General features: G+C 40.9%; 1 protein-coding gene across 1 annotated transcript in view; it reads left to right on the top strand.

The window, feature by feature from the left end:
• SOCS5 (suppressor of cytokine signaling 5) overlaps window positions 1-6,665 on the top strand; it is a 47,579-nt gene extending 40,914 nt beyond the window's left edge. The window contains exons 3-4 of the transcript XR_012883262.1: window positions 3,754-3,932; window positions 6,316-6,665. The gene's annotated coding sequence lies outside the window, so the exon portion shown is untranslated. The remainder of the gene's footprint in view (window positions 1-3,753; window positions 3,933-6,315) is intronic.
• The last annotated feature ends 10,772 nt before the right edge of the window (window positions 6,666-17,437 follow it).

Raw genomic sequence — 17,437 nt, 5'->3', positions numbered from 1 at the left:
CAGAGATTCTTGCTAAGCGAATGTTGTGTAATAACATAGAAAGTGCGTAGTAATATCCTATTTACATGTGATAATAATTTATATGAAGCTTTTTATAGCACAATGAAAATAACAATTAACCATGTGTGCAGAATGTGTTCACACCCCGGACATGGAATATATCAGATTATGTAAGAAGATCTGCCGGTGTACAGTTTCTTACTTTGTGAGAATAATTTTCATACTTACTTTGATGTTCTACAGTCCATAGTTTAATATATATATATATAAGACAAAATTTGATCAGCACATTCCAATAAAATGAAACAAAACGTGTATAAAGGTGCAAGGAGGCCTAAGGCTATGTTCACACAGAGTTTTTTGACGTGGAAACCGCTCCGCAAAACTCGTCAAAAACGGCCCGAAAATGCCTCCCATTGATTTCAATGGGAGGCGGAGGCGTCTTTTTCCCGCGAGCGGTAAAACCGTCTCGCGGGAGAAAGAAGGGACATGCCCTATCTTCGGGCGTTTACGCCTCTGACCTCCCATTGGCATCAATGGCAGGCAGAGATAGCGTATTTCGCGGCGTTTTATAAAACGCCGCGGGCAAAAACACAGCGAAAATCGGCATGGAGGGAGAGGAAAATCTGCCTCAAACTTCGAAACAGAGTTTTCAGGCAGAAATTCCGCCTGCAAAAAACTCGGTGTGGACATAGCCTAAGACTGCAAACAATACAATATCCAAAAATGGCGAGAGCACTCTGCAAACACTAATGCCACCTAAATACTATAAATAAATAAACATGCATTACTGCTAAATCCACGTACAATAGTGAAGTTCTAAATGCACGTTTTGATCAAATTGTGTGAGCCCACCTGCCATGACAAGGCGACCTCTATAAGGTGGGTCCCTACGCAAATTTTGTATGCTGCTCGTGCCCCTAGAACTGGGACTAAGGGTATGTGCACACGACCAATTTTCAGGCGTAATGGAGGTGTTTTACGCCTCGGATTACGCCTGAAAAGACGGCTCCAATACGTCGGCAAACTTCTGCCCATTGCTTGCAATGGGTCTTACGATGTTCTGTGCAGACGAGCTGTCATTTTACGCGTCGCTGTCAAAATACGGTGCGTAAAATGACGGCTCGTCAAAAGAAGTGCAGGACACTTCTTGGGACGTTTTTGGAGCCGTTTTCTCATAGACTAGAGAAAACAGCTCCAAAAACGGCCGTAGAAAACGCTGTGAAATACGCAAGTTGCTCAAAAAACGTCTGAAAATCAGGGGCTGTTTTCCCTTGAAAACAGCTCCGTATATTGAGACGTTTTTGACTCTGCGTGTGAACATACCCTAAGCCTACATATACCTGGAGATAGTGGGAACCAGCATTAAATTAATTAAAATCACCCAGGGCAAAATGGGAGGAGTGCAAGATCAACAATGGAGTATAGAGGTCGCCTTTTTGTGGCAGGTGGGCTCACACAATTTAATCAAAATATGCGCTAAGAACCTCACTATTGTAAATAGATTCAGCAGCTATGCATATTTATTTATAGTGTTTAGGTGGCATTAGTGTTCGCAGAGTGCTGTCGCCATTTTTGGATAATATATATATATATATATATACACACACACACACACACACACACACACACACACACACACACACACACACACACACACACACACACACACACACACACACACACACACACACACACACACACACACACACACACACAGTTAGGTCCAGAATTATTTGGGCAGTGACACAATCTTCATGATTTGGGCTCTGCTGCCACCACATTGGATTTGAAATGAAACAACTGTGATGCAATTGAAGTGTAGACTTTCGGGTTTAATTTAAGGGGTTGATTTGACATAATTACACCTCAATTGTAAGCGTCCCGGAACAGGGTGGAACATAACTTCAACGTGTGGGGTATCTTTCTATAGTGTTTTTCTGCAAAAAAAAAAAGAAGCATCTTAAAACAAACATTAAATGAGAAAATGAAACAAAATAAGGATGTGTACGAGATTATAAAAGAAAAAGAATACAAAAAGCCGTCACAGCATTTATTCCCATTAGGGTCCACTCCTGTCACATAGACCGTGCAGGGGCCCCCTGATTATTGTCTGAATCTGAATCATAATCATGGGGACCTATAGCAAAATTTTAAATGGGACCCCACTTCACCATGATCAACTTCAGGAGTTAATTCAGAGGAACATGTAACGTTTAGGATTATTTAGGTCTTCCAGTGATGTCACATCTAAGGGATAATGCCTTTCGCAAACTGACAACTCTGGAATAATGCAGTTTGTCACAAGTGGGACTCACTTAGTGATATCACAGTACAGGAATGATGTACCAAGTAATGTCACACTAGGTAAATAATGGACTTAGTCATGTCCGAGTACAGGTATAATGCACTTAGTGATGTCACAGTACAGGTATACTGCACATAGTGATGTCACAGTACAGGAATACTGCACATAGTGATGTCACATTACAGGAATACTGCACATAGCGATGTTACAGTACAGGTATATTGCACATAGCGATGTCACAGTACAGAGATACTGCACATAGCGATGTCACAGTACAGGGATACCGCACATAATGATGTCACAGAACAGGAATATTGCACACCGTGATGTCACAGTACAGGAATACTGCACATAGTGATGTCACAGTACAGGAAAACTGCACATAGCGATGTCACAGTACAGGTTTAATGCACATAGTGATGTCACAGTACAAGGATTCTGCACATAGTGATGTCACAGTACAGGAATATTGCACACAGTGATGTCACAGTACAGGGATACTGCACATAGCGATGTCAAAGTACAGGAATACTGCACATAGCGATGTCACAGTACAGGTATAATGCACATAGTGATGTCACAGTACAAGCATTCTGCACATAGTGATGTCACAGTACAGGAATATTGCACACAATGATTTCACAGTACTGGAATACTGCACATAGTGATGTCACAGCACAGGAATATTGCACAGAGTGATTTCACAGTACACCGCACCTTGATAAATAACATGGTAATATCACACTACTGGAATAATGGGGGAAATATATTAAAAGCTAGACGCCAGTTGGCGTTACAAAGTTGTATATTTTGGTACGCGTCATATTTGAACAAAATTTTGTGACTTTTTACTTCTCTCGCCACTTTCTGAAGGCGGTGATTAAAGGGGGCGGCGTTGAGGGGAAGGGGCATCCCACAGACCGATAAATTTACTATTAATTACGCCAGAAACTGGCATAAGTTATGGTGCAAATCTACACCTGCTCATAGCAGGCCTAGATATGCATTTCTGTCGCGCGGATAGCCAAAGTTGCGCCAAATTAATGAAATGATGTACACCTGTTAATAAATTTGGTGCATTTCCATCTACGTAGATTAGTTTAAGACCAGCGTCAGACTTAATATATTCCCCCATTGTCTTTCTTTGGACTCCCAGTGATCTGCATTCAATCTTTCTTACTCCCCTTCCATCAGCATCACTAACAGCACCCACCTCTGGTGGTGGGCCCCTTACTTAATGGGCCCCATAGCAGCTGTGGTTATTGTTATGGCATCTATAGGCCTGCACGTAGTGTAGTTCAATGTAAGCACCAGGTCTCCTGTGCCAGTCCATATACTGGCACATATATAAAGACCCATCTGTTACCTCATTTTAGTCTTGATAAAGGTAAGTTAGTCTTTATCTGCACAAGAATAACTTTGTCTGTTTTGATTCCTTGTCATAGAGCTGAACTTTACCTCCAGAGTAATTGTCAAGACAAGGTTCATGGGTTGTCCGCTTCCACTAATATCTCTGGACCTGCTCAAGCAGAAAACAAAATCTTCCTTCTTTTTAAAAAAAATAGGCCAAGAATAAAGATTTATAAGAAGACATCAACAACAATACAGCAGCGGTGGCTCTAAGGTGAGGCAATAGTGGCTATGTCCATATGCAGTGAAATTACCAGTATTTTAATAATCCAGAAAGCCTGATAATCTGGCACATTTGATACAACGTTCACTATTAGGCTGAGTTTACACAGTGCGGATACGCTGCATATAAGCACGCAGCATATCTGCCCTGTGCGCCGCAGGGGATTCCGGGTCAAAAACCGCACCAAACTATAGTGCAGTTCTTCGTCCGGAATGTCCGCTGCAGAAAACCGCAGCTTTTAGCCGGCCTGCTAGCTGGCCGGCCTCCTGAGATGACGTTTCATCCCAGGAGACCGCTGCAGCGTTTACGCAAATTCAATTGACATGCTGCGTAATAAAATTCTGCACCGCATGCCAATTTCTGAGCGTTTTTTTCCGCTCAGTATCTACGCAGCGTGTGGATGAGAGATTTGTTCTGTCTCATCCACTTTGCTGCTACTGCATTATGCTGCGGATTTTCCACAACTAATTCCGTTGCGGAAAACCCACAGTATTTACGCAACGTGTGAACTGACCCTTACCAGGCCTGAAACACAAAACTGAGGTAAGATAGTTTCTAAGGGAGCAGTTTTTTGCAATGGCACTCTGTGTAGGAAAGTGCAGCAGTCTACGCTTTGCTATACAGTGAAAAAAAGGTATACTGATGGAAACCTGCGCGGCAGATGGCAAGAGGACAGTCTTTTGCCATTTGTTGGGACCACAGGAGTCTATGGATCTGCTTCGCGTATGAGCCAGTAACATTTCCCAGTGCATATGCTGAAAATATACACCGAATGCAGTGTGAACATAGCCTTGGGCTTTCTTCCAGAAGGTTATCTACCATTACCAGTGAGCTTTATATACTTTTACATGACCGTCTGATAATCTGGCACCAATAAGGTCCCTTGGTTGTTGGATTAGAGGAATTTTACTCGATATGTATAAAACCATCCATATCTGTCATATATTTTGCTATGCAAATATGCATTGTCTACTCACAGTAAAGATCATATACCGCACTCGCCTAACTCCTTCCAGATGGTTTATTCACTTCATGATGTGGGACTGCACTGTCTTGGTTTTTGTTTCGCGTGCCCCTTTGATGATCCTACGGCCTCCACTCTTGTCTTTTTATCATTCCCTCTCTTCTCATGATTGGAAACAAGCCAGGCTCTTCTTCACCCAAGGCAAGGATTAAAGGGAAGGTGTCATTAATTATTTATTTTTTTTATCATATTGCTTTTAGTGTGATATTAAAATAAATTGTATTTATTTGTGTTCTACTTATTTTTGTTTTCTTACTTTTACTTCTCTATGGGGGCTGCCATTTTTTTTTTCATCTCTGTATGTGTCGATTAACGACACATACAGAGATGAAATACGGCACATACATCCCCATAGAGAATGCGAACGGCAGCCGTTCCATTCACTGCAGCATATGCCGTCTGTGTGGGAACGGCGCATGCGCCGCTCCCACACAGACCAAAACTAAGCTCGTTAGCAGAGCGAAATCCGGCGCCATTTTCATGTGGACCGGAAGCTGCTGCCGGACAGTCAGATGACGACTTCCGGCCGTGGCTTCCGGCCATATGTTCAAGGAAGCGAAGGCGCAAGGAATAGGAGTGGAGGCGGCAGCGGCAGCAGGAAAGTTATGTTTGTGTGTGTGATGTGTATATTATGTTCATGTGATACGGTCTGCTGAGCCCTGTATCTAATCATCCTACACTGTGCATTCGCTCAGAAAATTGCGGCACACCGTGTAGGAGGTTTGAAGATTCAACCCCCTCCTTCTCCTGGCACTAGCCAGAATAAGGGAAGGGGGATTGTGTGAGGACACTAGAGAGAGCGTGTCTACCCAAAATTTGCATCATAAAGCAATGAGGTTGCTTTACCACATTGACCATGCTGCAATTTTGGGAACTGCTCCCTCTAGTGACCAGCACATGGAAATGTTATAAATTAGAATCTAATTTATAATATTTCCTGACTTGTGAAAAAATAAAAAAATTAAAACAATGCGTAATCACTCAAATAATGATCGTTTAACTAAATAATGAAAAAAAAAATTCTAGCGACACATTCCCTTTAAGTTTGGCACCCCTCTCCTGCAATGCATACAGGTACCTGTATGCTGATGTGCTTATACAAGTTTATGACATATATAACTTTATGTAGTTCCCCAGCCCAACTACCAGCCTGCTGCTAAAATAGTATATATCCTTGTTATTATTAATAATTTATAATTAACTCTTGCTGCTGATGCCAGTTTGGCACTACCACTCCACCCCAGGTAGCCCCACCTTCCACCCCTAGATATAGGGTCTGTCTCTACCTTAAAAAATGTTGCTCTGGGCTGAGTTTTTTTTAGTGACGGCTTTGATCTATGGTTTGTATAGGCATTTAAGAGACTCGCTGAGATCTTCTCTGGAAATCTCACCTAGCTGCTTTGAACACAAAAGCTTGAAGAACAAAGTTTAGGATCGACATCAAATGAAAAATGGGCAAACTCAGCATTGTTTTAATGAAGTGCGGAAGCCTTCACCTGGCATTCGATAATTGAAAATGATGGAAAGTAGGCTGTCGATGATGGTAGCGGACAAGCATGTAATTTTCCTTGAAGACAAATATTCTATTATAATAGGAACAGTACAGAATAATAGGAACAGTCCTTGTCTGACATCGTGTTGCTGAATATAGAATTTTTTATGTTTTACTTTTAAAATATTACGTGTCATTAAAGAGTAATTGTACTTTCAAAAAACTTTTGATGTGTCTTTGAGACATATCAGAAGTTTTGATCGGTGGGGGTCCGTGTGCTGAGACTTCCACAGCTGATGAAACGCAGGTGGAGAAGCGTTCAGCTAGACATCCTTGACCTTCGGCTATGATCGGCGCTCCTCGATAGGCTGAAGACGGGCTCATAGATGTTCTAATAAGCCGTCTTCAGCCTAACAAGGAGCGTCAATCACAGCCGAAGATGCAGGACGCTCAACTGAGCACTCTTGCCCCTTCGTTTCAGCGACAGTGGGAATCTCAGCACACTGATCCCTACCGATTATAACTACTGATATGTCTCTATGACACATCAAAAGTTTTTTAAAAGTGCAGTTACTCTTTAAGGAAAATATTTTAAGTAAATATATATGAAAGGGGCATTGCAAATAAAACAAAGTGAAGTCCTGTTCTCAACAAAATCAGAATTTTTTGCAGAGCGCACAATTCATACAGTTACCACATATAAGGCCTCATGAACACGGTCATCTTACAGCTCTATACAAGATTCAAGTTGCAAGGAGCTGTAGCACAGCAGCCATAGAAGTCTACCGGGTCTTACTCTACTTCTGTATGCCTCCAACTTTCATATGGAGGAATATGGAGTTTTATTTTTATGTCGGATTCAGAATCGGATGGAAATCATGCCATATTATGGAAGAATATCTCCGTAATGCAGTGCCATATGGAGGAACCATACAGCGGAATACGCAGTGCCCGAAGGAACTCTGTGAGACTCTTTACAACCTCATATGGAGTCTGACATGAAAAAAAAAACATGGCATGCTCTACGAGAAGCCTGAAGAAGCATTACTTCTAGGGCGGAACACCCCCATATAATGGTGCCATACAGAGGCACCAGCCGTAAGGACTCCACTGTACGTACAGGCTCCAGGACCACTCTGGCGTGTGCATTGAATCTTCAAAAAGCTAATTCAACTGGAGAGCAATTTTTTTTTTTCTTCAAAGAAAAGTTTGCTGAGCTTTATTCTTTATCCATGGAGATCAGAAGGGCAGCTGACATGGCAGAGAGTCATTTCCATTCCACTGCTTTCTTAATGAAGGGCGTTAGGGTATTGTCATCTTAGAAGAATGTTCTTTGTACATGGTAGTGAACAGTTTCTTAATGATTAAATTACTCAAGAAAATGATTTAAGCTTTCATTCCTCATCTCAGCTTGATCTGGGTAAATTACAATGAAGAGGGTTATTAGTGGTGCTGCATATGCTCTTTTATAGGCAACCGATGGAAATCCATAAACTTGGACTATATTGTACAAAAAAAATGTGGCATTAAAATAAAAATATTTCATATTATTTAATTTGGGGATTATTTATTTCTATGAGTAAACTTTTCATCACCATGCTAATTAGAAACTCAAAAGAGCTATTAAAACCACAGTTTATAAAGTGACATTCTAACGGTGTTAAATATTTTTATAATTTATCTTTCTAGGGGTCAAAACTGTTTTCTCACAAAAATCCCCTGATGCCCTTAGAGTTAAAGGGTAAAAGTCTTGCAGCCTGCAGCCACCACTAGGGGGAGCTTATTAGATACAGCTTCCATTCAACTCAATATTAAATCAGTATGCTATAAACTGCTGAGCTCTCCATAGAGCTAGCTGTAGACCAGGAGTCAGCAACCTCTGGCACCAGTGCCACAGCCGGTATGTGGGGCATAGTTCCCTCTCCGGGTGTCCAGTGCTGTTGTGTGCTTGGCGGTGCTGAACGCTGGGAGAGAGAGCAGCGCTTCAGTATGCGCTTGTCGGGGCTTATCACCAGATGAGACTGCAGTGCTTCATCATGTTTGTCGCTGCTGAACACTTGGCAAGCAAACAATGCAGCTCTGCTCTCTGGTGATCAACGCCGCAAGAATTGAGTTAATTAACCGCTCTGTAGAAGAAAAAATTTGCAAAAGTTGGCAGCTCTCTCTCCTATGTGCACCCCCCTAACTGTTGACCAGTAGCCGTGGTCTTGCCTATGTGCAACCCCCAAATCTGGTGTTTAGCAACCGTGGTCTCTCCTATTGTTACCCCCCCCCAAGCAGGTTTTCAGTAGTCGCTCTATCCTGTGTGCAGCACCCCCAAGCAGGTTTTCAGTAGTCGCTCTATCCTGTGTGCAGCACCCCCAAGCTGGTATGCAGTAGCTGCAGTCTCTTCTATGTGCAACCCCTTTCAGCTGGTTTTCTGTAGCAGAAGTCTCTCCTATGTGTGCCCCCCAAAGTGGTGTTCAGTAGTTGCTCTCTCCTGTGTGCAGCACCCCAAAGCTGGTATTCAGTAGCCGCAGCCTCTCCTATGTGCAACCCCCCAGCTGGTGTTCAGTTATCTCGTATGCACCACAGATGGATCATCTTTGCAAAGAAAGTCAGGGACAAAGGTCAAACTGAAATGTAAGTTTAATTAACTTATTAATTGTTTTATGTCACATACGTGGTAACATTTTGCGTTATATGACTTTCATGTTTGTATGGCACACTGAGTACTTCATCATTGATTTTTTTTTATTTTTATCGGCACACCTACCCCTGCTGTAGACAGCCAAAAAGGATGCAGAAGACACAGAAGAACCAACACACAAAGACAACACAAGTGGGAAAGGTAGAAAAAGGGAGAGAAGAAAACAATGAATAAGGAAAAATGGGCAAAGGGAGGAGGCACCCGTAAACCTCCTCAGTTAGATTACAGGCCAGATAACTCAACTGGGGATCAAGCCAGAACGCCTTGAACTCCACATTATCTTGGTAGTGGAGCTAGGGGCATAACAAATAACCATGGGGCCACATAGCAAAATTCAAAATGGAGCCCTACTTTGCCATGGCTACTTTCAGCAACAAATTCAGTGCATGAAAATCTGTTATTCCCAAATGCACAAGGGCTGGCAGGAATGTGCCCCGGGGGCATTATTAACACAATAAAGGGTTAATTCACTTAATAAGGTTAAAACTTTGGAATCGTGTACGGTGATGTGACATTGCAGGGATAATGCACACATTGATGTCACAGTGCAGGAATAATGCACACATTAGTGTCACAGTGCAGGGATAATGCACACATTAGTGTCACAGTGCAGGGATAATGCACACAGTGAATTCACAGTGCAGGGATAATGCACACAGAGAAGTCACCGTGCAGGGATAATGCACGCAGTGAAGTCACCGTGCAGGGATAATGCACACAGTGAAGTCACAGTGATGTCACAGTGTAGGGATAATGCATACAGTGATGTCACTGTTTAGGGATAATTCACACAGTGCTGTCACAGTGCAGGGATAATGCACACAGAGAAGTCACCATGCAGGGATAATGCATGTAGTGAAGTCACCGTGCAGGGATAATGCACACAGTGAAGTCACCGTGCAGGGATAATGCACACAGTGAAGTCACAGTGCAGGGATAATGCACACAGTGAAGTCACAGTGCAGGGATAATGCATATAGTGATGTCACAGTGCAGGGATAATGCATACAGTGATGTCACAGTGTAGGGATAATGCATACAGTGATGTCACTGTTTAGGGATAATTCACACAGTGCTGTCACAGTGCAGGGATAATGCACACAGAGAAGTCACCATGCAGGGATAATGCATGCAGTGAAGTCACCGTGCAGGGATAATGCACACAGTGAAGTCACAGTGCAGGGATAATGCATACAGTGATGTCACAGTGCAGGGATAATGCATACAGTGATGTCACAGTGTAGGGATAATTCACACAGTGATGTCACAGTGCAGGGATAATGCACACAGTGAAGTCACAGTGCAGCGATAATGCAGACAGTGATGTCACAGTGCAGGGATAATGCATACATTGATGTCACAGTGCAGGGATAATGCATGCAGTGATGTCACAGTGCAGGGATAATGCATACAGTGATGTCACTGTTTAGGGATAATTCACACAGTGCTGTCACAGTGCAGGGATAATGCACACAGAGAAGTCACCATGCAGGGATAATGCATGCAGTGAAGTCACCGTGCAGGGATAATGCACACAGTGAAGTCACAGTGCAGGGATAATGCATACAGTGATGTCACAGTGCAGGGATAATGCATACAGTGATGTCACAGTGTAGGGATAATTCACACAGTGATGTCACAGTGCAGGGATAATGCACACAGTGAAGTCACAGTGCAGCGATAATGCAGACAGTGATGTCACAGTGCAGGGATAATGCATACATTGATGTCACAGTGCAGGGATAATGCATGCAGTGATGTCACAGTGCAGGGATAATGCATACAGTGATGTCACAGTGCAGGGATAATGCATACATTGATGATGTCACAGTGCAGGGCTATTGCATACATTGATGATGTCACAGTGCAGGGATAATGCATACATTGATGATATCACAGTACAGGGATAATGCATACATTGATGATGTCATAGTGCAGTGATAATGCCTACATTGATGATGTCACAGTGCAGGGATAATGCATACATTGATGTCACCGTATAGCGATAATGCACACAGTGAAGTCACAGTGCAAAGATTTTCAAAATTAAGTTAGAGCACAATAATTATAAAAACAGTGATGTCACAACACAGGAATAATGAAAAAAGGTGATGTCGGAGAGGTATAATGCACATTACAGGGATGCAATAAGTAGACATGGGGCTTCATAGCAAAACTTGGACTATGGCTCCACTTAGTATTCCACAATGAGCCATCACTAATTGCACTTTACCTCTTTATGGAGATGGCCCGCCTTAGTTGTTGGGTCCCAAAGCAGCTGCTATGTCTGCTAACCTGGTAGTTACGCCATGAACAGAGCCATTAGTGCCATGTTTTGAAATACCTATAATTTAAGTCCTTCATCAGCATCACCTCCTGTATTTTGGAGACCTCACAGGCGAATGAACGGCACAAACTACTTACTCCATAATGCTGGTATACAAGCTTGTGCTTCATTAATCAGTCAGATGTTGGATTACGACTTGTAGGTGGACACTGGGATATTGAACAGGGTAAGACAAAAGAGTGGTTGTGAATCAGCACACTTCATCCCAGAAACCAGTCAAGATCCCAGAAAATGTACAATTGTGTACCCACCTCAGATCCACATCTCCAACTGAGAGAGGAGCCCGAGGGCATTACGACATGGAGCTTGGCAGGGACCCTGTACCAACAGTAAAGGACCTTGAAGCCAACTTCCTGTAAACTACTAGAAATGGAGGACATTGACCAGTTTATGAAGTCTCTTTCATGATTTAGAACAAAATCGTCAGGTTCAGCTGACTTTTATCTAAAGCTTAGGGGATGATCATGGTGACTCCCAGTTGAAAAATCACCAATGTGAGAAGGTTTCTTGGATAGGAAGATTATTTTGACATTTTAAAATAGTTTTACATAGAACAATAGATTCATTAATCTTGTATAAAGCTCTTATTAATGCTCATTCACAAGGGTGGAGTATTAAAAGGTCCTGAATTTTTAGCCCTCAAAGCATCACTCCGTCCCTACAGTGCAGATTAAAAGTTTTGATTCTTACTTTAGGTCACATTACTCATATTTGTCCTTATATCTCCTTAGAAAGTTTTCTCTTGTAAGATAAACTTCACTGACACGTCAGAAATCTTTTCTCCATGCAGCCGTTCTACGCCTCCTAACCTGATTCTATCATCTCACATCTCGTCTTCACGTCTCCTTCCTCTTTACATCCTTCACTATCCATCCTGATACATACTTTTTTTTTTTCTTCTTTGGAGATGAATGCTAAATTAGAATTTTACATATACACATCAGGAAGGAGGCAAAGTTGGAGATATTTTCTTCGAATCTTAAAGTCTCTACGGGATTGATACTTTTAAAGGCAAATACATGAGATAAAATAAGACATAATCTACTACTCTTGAATATGTTATGTCCCGTTGGTTTTAAAGCTGCCATTTATAATTGCCTTGGCCATCTTGATCTATAATTAATATTGCTGCTTAATATTAATTGGTTGTACGTTTTCGAGATGGAAACTTGAATATAGGAAACATAAATAAGTTACTAAACATAAGAAGAATTTAAGGGGGAAAGGAATGAAACATCATTGAAAAATAAGGGCGATTTTTAGAACGTATTGGCTTTGTCAAGAAAACAATAAATGTGATGTAATGCAGAGACTTGGAAAGAAAAGGGATAATGAGCTCAGTGCTGTAAATTATATGTGTATTAAATAAGATTTAAATGTCCATAAAACATGGAGGCTGTAAGTGGAGTGCGTTTAAAAAGGTAATGTAAATTCAAGGAGATCTTTCATATATTTAACCCTTTCGTTGCCTGTTCTCTAAAGATTCAACAAACTAACAATTTTTATATTCAGACCAAAAAACGAAAAAGAGATGCAAAACGCAATGGTGTTGTATCAAATGTATCAAATATAAAATCTATTTTTATTGGAACTACTAAAATAGAGCATATAAAAAGGTCCACAGACACACTAACAGAAGGACGACCATCAAATAAACTCCTGCTAAAGAGTAATTAACAATGTGTACATGAGTCAGAGAATAAGGTATGGCGTACATAAACAGACCAAATACAGACAGAGAACAGTGCAAAAATAGTGTATAAATATATGTTCAGCAATAGTCTGTATAGGAGGAAAATACAGAGGAGAGAGTAACCATACTGACTCATAAAGTGCTGGAGTAGTTTGATGGACGTCTACCCCGACGCGTTTCGGCGCACTTGCCTTCGTCTGGGGATAACAATTTTTATATGGTTGCATATAATATAAAGTGGAAGTAGAATACAATAATTAGAGGTCAATAACATGTCACTTTCTGAAAGTATAGAGAATAAACCTAAAAGCCTCCAAAGATACTCGACTGTGTTGATTTCCAAGGAAGAATTATTTATTTTCATTCATTCCAAAATGGTAACTTGTACACAACAGAATTTTATAAATGCAAGCGATAAGTGTTGACGTTTCGGCCCATCCAAGGCCTTTCTCACACTCGCTGCATATAGTTCTGGAGGGATATAGTGAAGCGGTGTAGTTAAGTAATGGCGTCTGCCAGACGCTCCGTTTTGGCAAAACGGCCTTGGATAGGCCGAAACGTCAACACTTATCGCTTGCATTTATAAAATTCTGTTGTGTACAAGTTACCATTTTGGAATGAATGAAAATAAATAATTCTTCCTTGGAAATCAACACAGTCGAGTATCTTTGGAGTGCTTTTAGGTTTATTCTCTATATCTACGAGTGGGGTACAACCCGAGCCTGAATAGCACCAATAAATATTGGAGTGCATCCTTACTATTTTATTCAAATATAACTTTCTGAAAGTAGGCCATCCAAACATAAGAGATGTAGACTCGATTCTTGGTCTTCTGTATGGGCCCTTGAAAACATTTGGGAGGAGCATTGTTTGTTGCTGTGAGCATGGTTCTCCTCCCAAATGTCCTTTCAAGATCAATGCCAGGTATAGTACAAAAGTAAACTACATTTCTACTGTCATGTAATGTCTCGCAAGGGGTCCATTGCAGAGGAACCGTTCTCAACACATGTATTCCAATACATTACAGTTAAGAAGTGCCAATCAGAAGTAAAAATACTCTAGTGGGAGAAAAAAAATGTAACAAAAAAAAGTCATACAAAATAAAACTCATATAAAATCAAAATACACAAATTAGATCTCCCGAAATGTATCCCACAGAATACATTGTATATGTTCTTTATAATGTATGGTGAGTGGCATAAGAAAAAAAATATGGTGGCATGGTTTTTTGTATTCTGCCATTATAAAAAATGAAAATAAGCAAAAGCAAAAAAATCTGTTGTATATTTAGTAAATAACTCCAGACAGAAGCTGAGTCTCATACTGCATTTTGTAGCCAAAGAATGTAAAAATTGGCATCTCATAAAGAGCATAGATATAGTGGGTACAGAGGAAGCAGTCGCACCATGGCCCTCGTTTCTGATGGGTTCCAAAGACCCCCTGCCCCATAAAAACACACCTGTATTATAAATGGCACATGGTAGATTGGGGGCCCTGTTATGGGTTTTTGCATTGGGGCCCAAAAGTTCCAAATTACGCCTCTGCATCTCATGTTAGTGTTACAAAAAGGACATGAAAATACAAAAATGAATCCTTACATAGAAGAAGCAGATGAATGTGTTAAAATATGGAGGGAGATGAAATAACTTTGTAAATCCTCCTTTACAGCCGGTCTCAATTGTACTTCTATATGTGGATTCTATGTGTGGATTCTATGTCTCTCTGGAGTCACTTTATGCAGATTGAAAAACTGTAGGAGTCGTGTAGAAAAGACAAGGAAGAATGCCGCTATATACTCACTATATGACTCACTACTGAGTTCTTAATGGGTTTTATTGGCCAACCTGAATACAGTATTATATCTGGTGTAACCAGGCCTCGGGAAGCTGCTAGGACATGAAATAAACTCTCTTTTGGGATTATTTCTGGGTTCAGCATTGGAACTCACTGTCTGAGTAACAGAAAATGTATTTAGTGAGCAGCTTTGTAATCTCATTACCTGCTATATTATCTCACCCTAAGTATTCTGTCTGGGATTCACAGCGTTATGTTTCACAGTCTCTCCTAAATTGCAGTCACAGGAGAAATAAAATCTTCGGATTCCATTCCATTATTGTCTCTTGTATGTTATTGGTGCGGATACCAAAAATTATATGGATTGGGACTTGGTTTGGCTTTATGGTAAATGGCCTGTATGGGACTATGTATATTTTTTTAATTATTTTAATATTGTAATATAAAGTAATTCCATGCGAAATACCCCTCAAGTCCCCCATAACACTTTATCTATATTTTATAATGTAATTTAACAACTCTATTTTTTATCAATTTGGGTTAGAGGGTGACGCAGCGCCACCCTCCTACTAAATCTGGCCATTCACTTTAGATGTATGTCGGCCAAACCCGCTGATTTAGGCGGCACCGACCAACCATCTAAGTGTATGTTGATGTCCTGACTCTCCCCCAATGGCAGATTACGGGGAAGAGAAGGGTTGGGCATGATGAATTTCAACATGCCCGATTCCTTTTTTTTGTTATTAGATAAGTCTGGCAACAGCTTTCTCCCTGAGAACACATGCACCCGCGGCTGAGCGTGCATGTGTATGCAGGAGTCGGGAGGAATAGCAGTGCACTGAACGATTGTTCGGCCAAGAGTTATCTAAAATGTATGGCCAGCCTAACTAATCTTGTGTAAACTCCTGACCTGCTACTATATACATTTTTATTGCTCAGTTGTTAGCACCAATGCCGCCCATATAATCTCAGGCCCCAGGTGGCTACGCTAAATGAACAGGTTACCTGTTGGTCTAGGCTAGGTAATATCCCTGGTGGTCTAGAGTAGTGAAAGGTTAAAGCCAGCGTCCCTTAGTTCCGTTTAATAGACCCTGCATGGTTACTATTCCATCCTTTCCATTTGTTAAGGGAGCAATTTAGATAATTATATTAGAGAAATAGGGGTTCTCTGCTTTGGGCAATCTTTTTGTTGGAAGGGTCCAATGAAAATAAACTGATTATAAAGTGTCACCCTGCTGGCCCAATCTGTGGGATAACCTGGCAGTGAGTGTTTAATATCATCACAGCGCCACCACAGGGAAAATTAAGCATTACACAGTGCCCGTTAAAATCAATGGGTTGTCTGTGTAATGAATAACAGGTCCTCCAGAGCAAGACACTCTTTGAAGTCACTCAAAGTCCACTCATGAACAGAGGACCCCCCTTTATTAACTCAGAATTCTATAATATAGTATATGAAAATTGGTTTTCTAAACATACAAACCCTGTTAATTTATTCCTTAAAGAAACTGCAAGATAGAGTTTTACTTTAAAGAGGCTCTGTCACCAGATTATCAAACCCCTATCTCCTATTGCATGTGATCGGCGCTGCAATGTAGATGACAGTAAAGTTTTTGTTTTTTTGAAAAACTATATAATTTTTGGCCAAGTTATGAGCTATTTTATATTTATGCAAATTAGCCCTTCTAATGGACAACTGGGAGTGTGTTTTCTCTTATTTCCAACTGGGTGTGTTTACTTGTTTTACTAGCTGGGCGTTGTGAATAGAAGTGTATGATGCTGACGAACACTTCTATTCACAACGCCCAGCTAGTAAAACAAGTAAACACGCCCAGATGTTACAAAAACAATACACGCCCAGTTGGTAATAAGAGAAAACACGCCCAGTTGGAAATACGAGAAAACACGCCCAGTTGTCCATTAGAAAGGCTCATTTGCATAAATATAAAATTGCTCATAACTTGGCCAAAAATTATCGTTTTAAAAAAAAAAACAACACGTTACTGTTCTCTACATTGCAGCGCCGATCACATGCAATAGGAGATAGGGATTTGATCATCTGGTGACAGAGCCTCTTTAACAAGTTATTCTGCTTAAATATCTTAATGACAATCAATATATTGTGGTCACTTATTTTTTCTTTATTGTGAGTTTGAGCTTTCATCGCTCATCTTTAGTCATCAATCCAAAATGGTGCTAAAGAAAGAATGGTGGAAATCTGCAGAAACTTAAAAAGATGTGGATTTATATATTTTTTCTCTTTTCTCTCCTCTCATTTTCTCGCTCTCCTTCCACCACTTCTTGCAGTCCTTCTGTAACTAGGGAAGGATTTTGCTTAACAACAGGGGGGTGGACAGCAGATTACAAGAAGGGAGACACCTAGTGGCAGTAACTTTACACAGAATTTGCATGGATAACATTTTTTAACAGTACGTTTATTAGAACGTTGATCTATAT

This window comes from Rhinoderma darwinii, chromosome 4 (genome assembly GCF_050947455.1).
Source record: "Rhinoderma darwinii isolate aRhiDar2 chromosome 4, aRhiDar2.hap1, whole genome shotgun sequence".
Classification (NCBI taxonomy): Eukaryota; Metazoa; Chordata; class Amphibia; order Anura; family Rhinodermatidae; genus Rhinoderma; species Rhinoderma darwinii.
The sequence above is the reverse complement of the archived record's forward strand: the minus strand, read 5'-3'. Positions and strand labels throughout refer to the sequence as shown.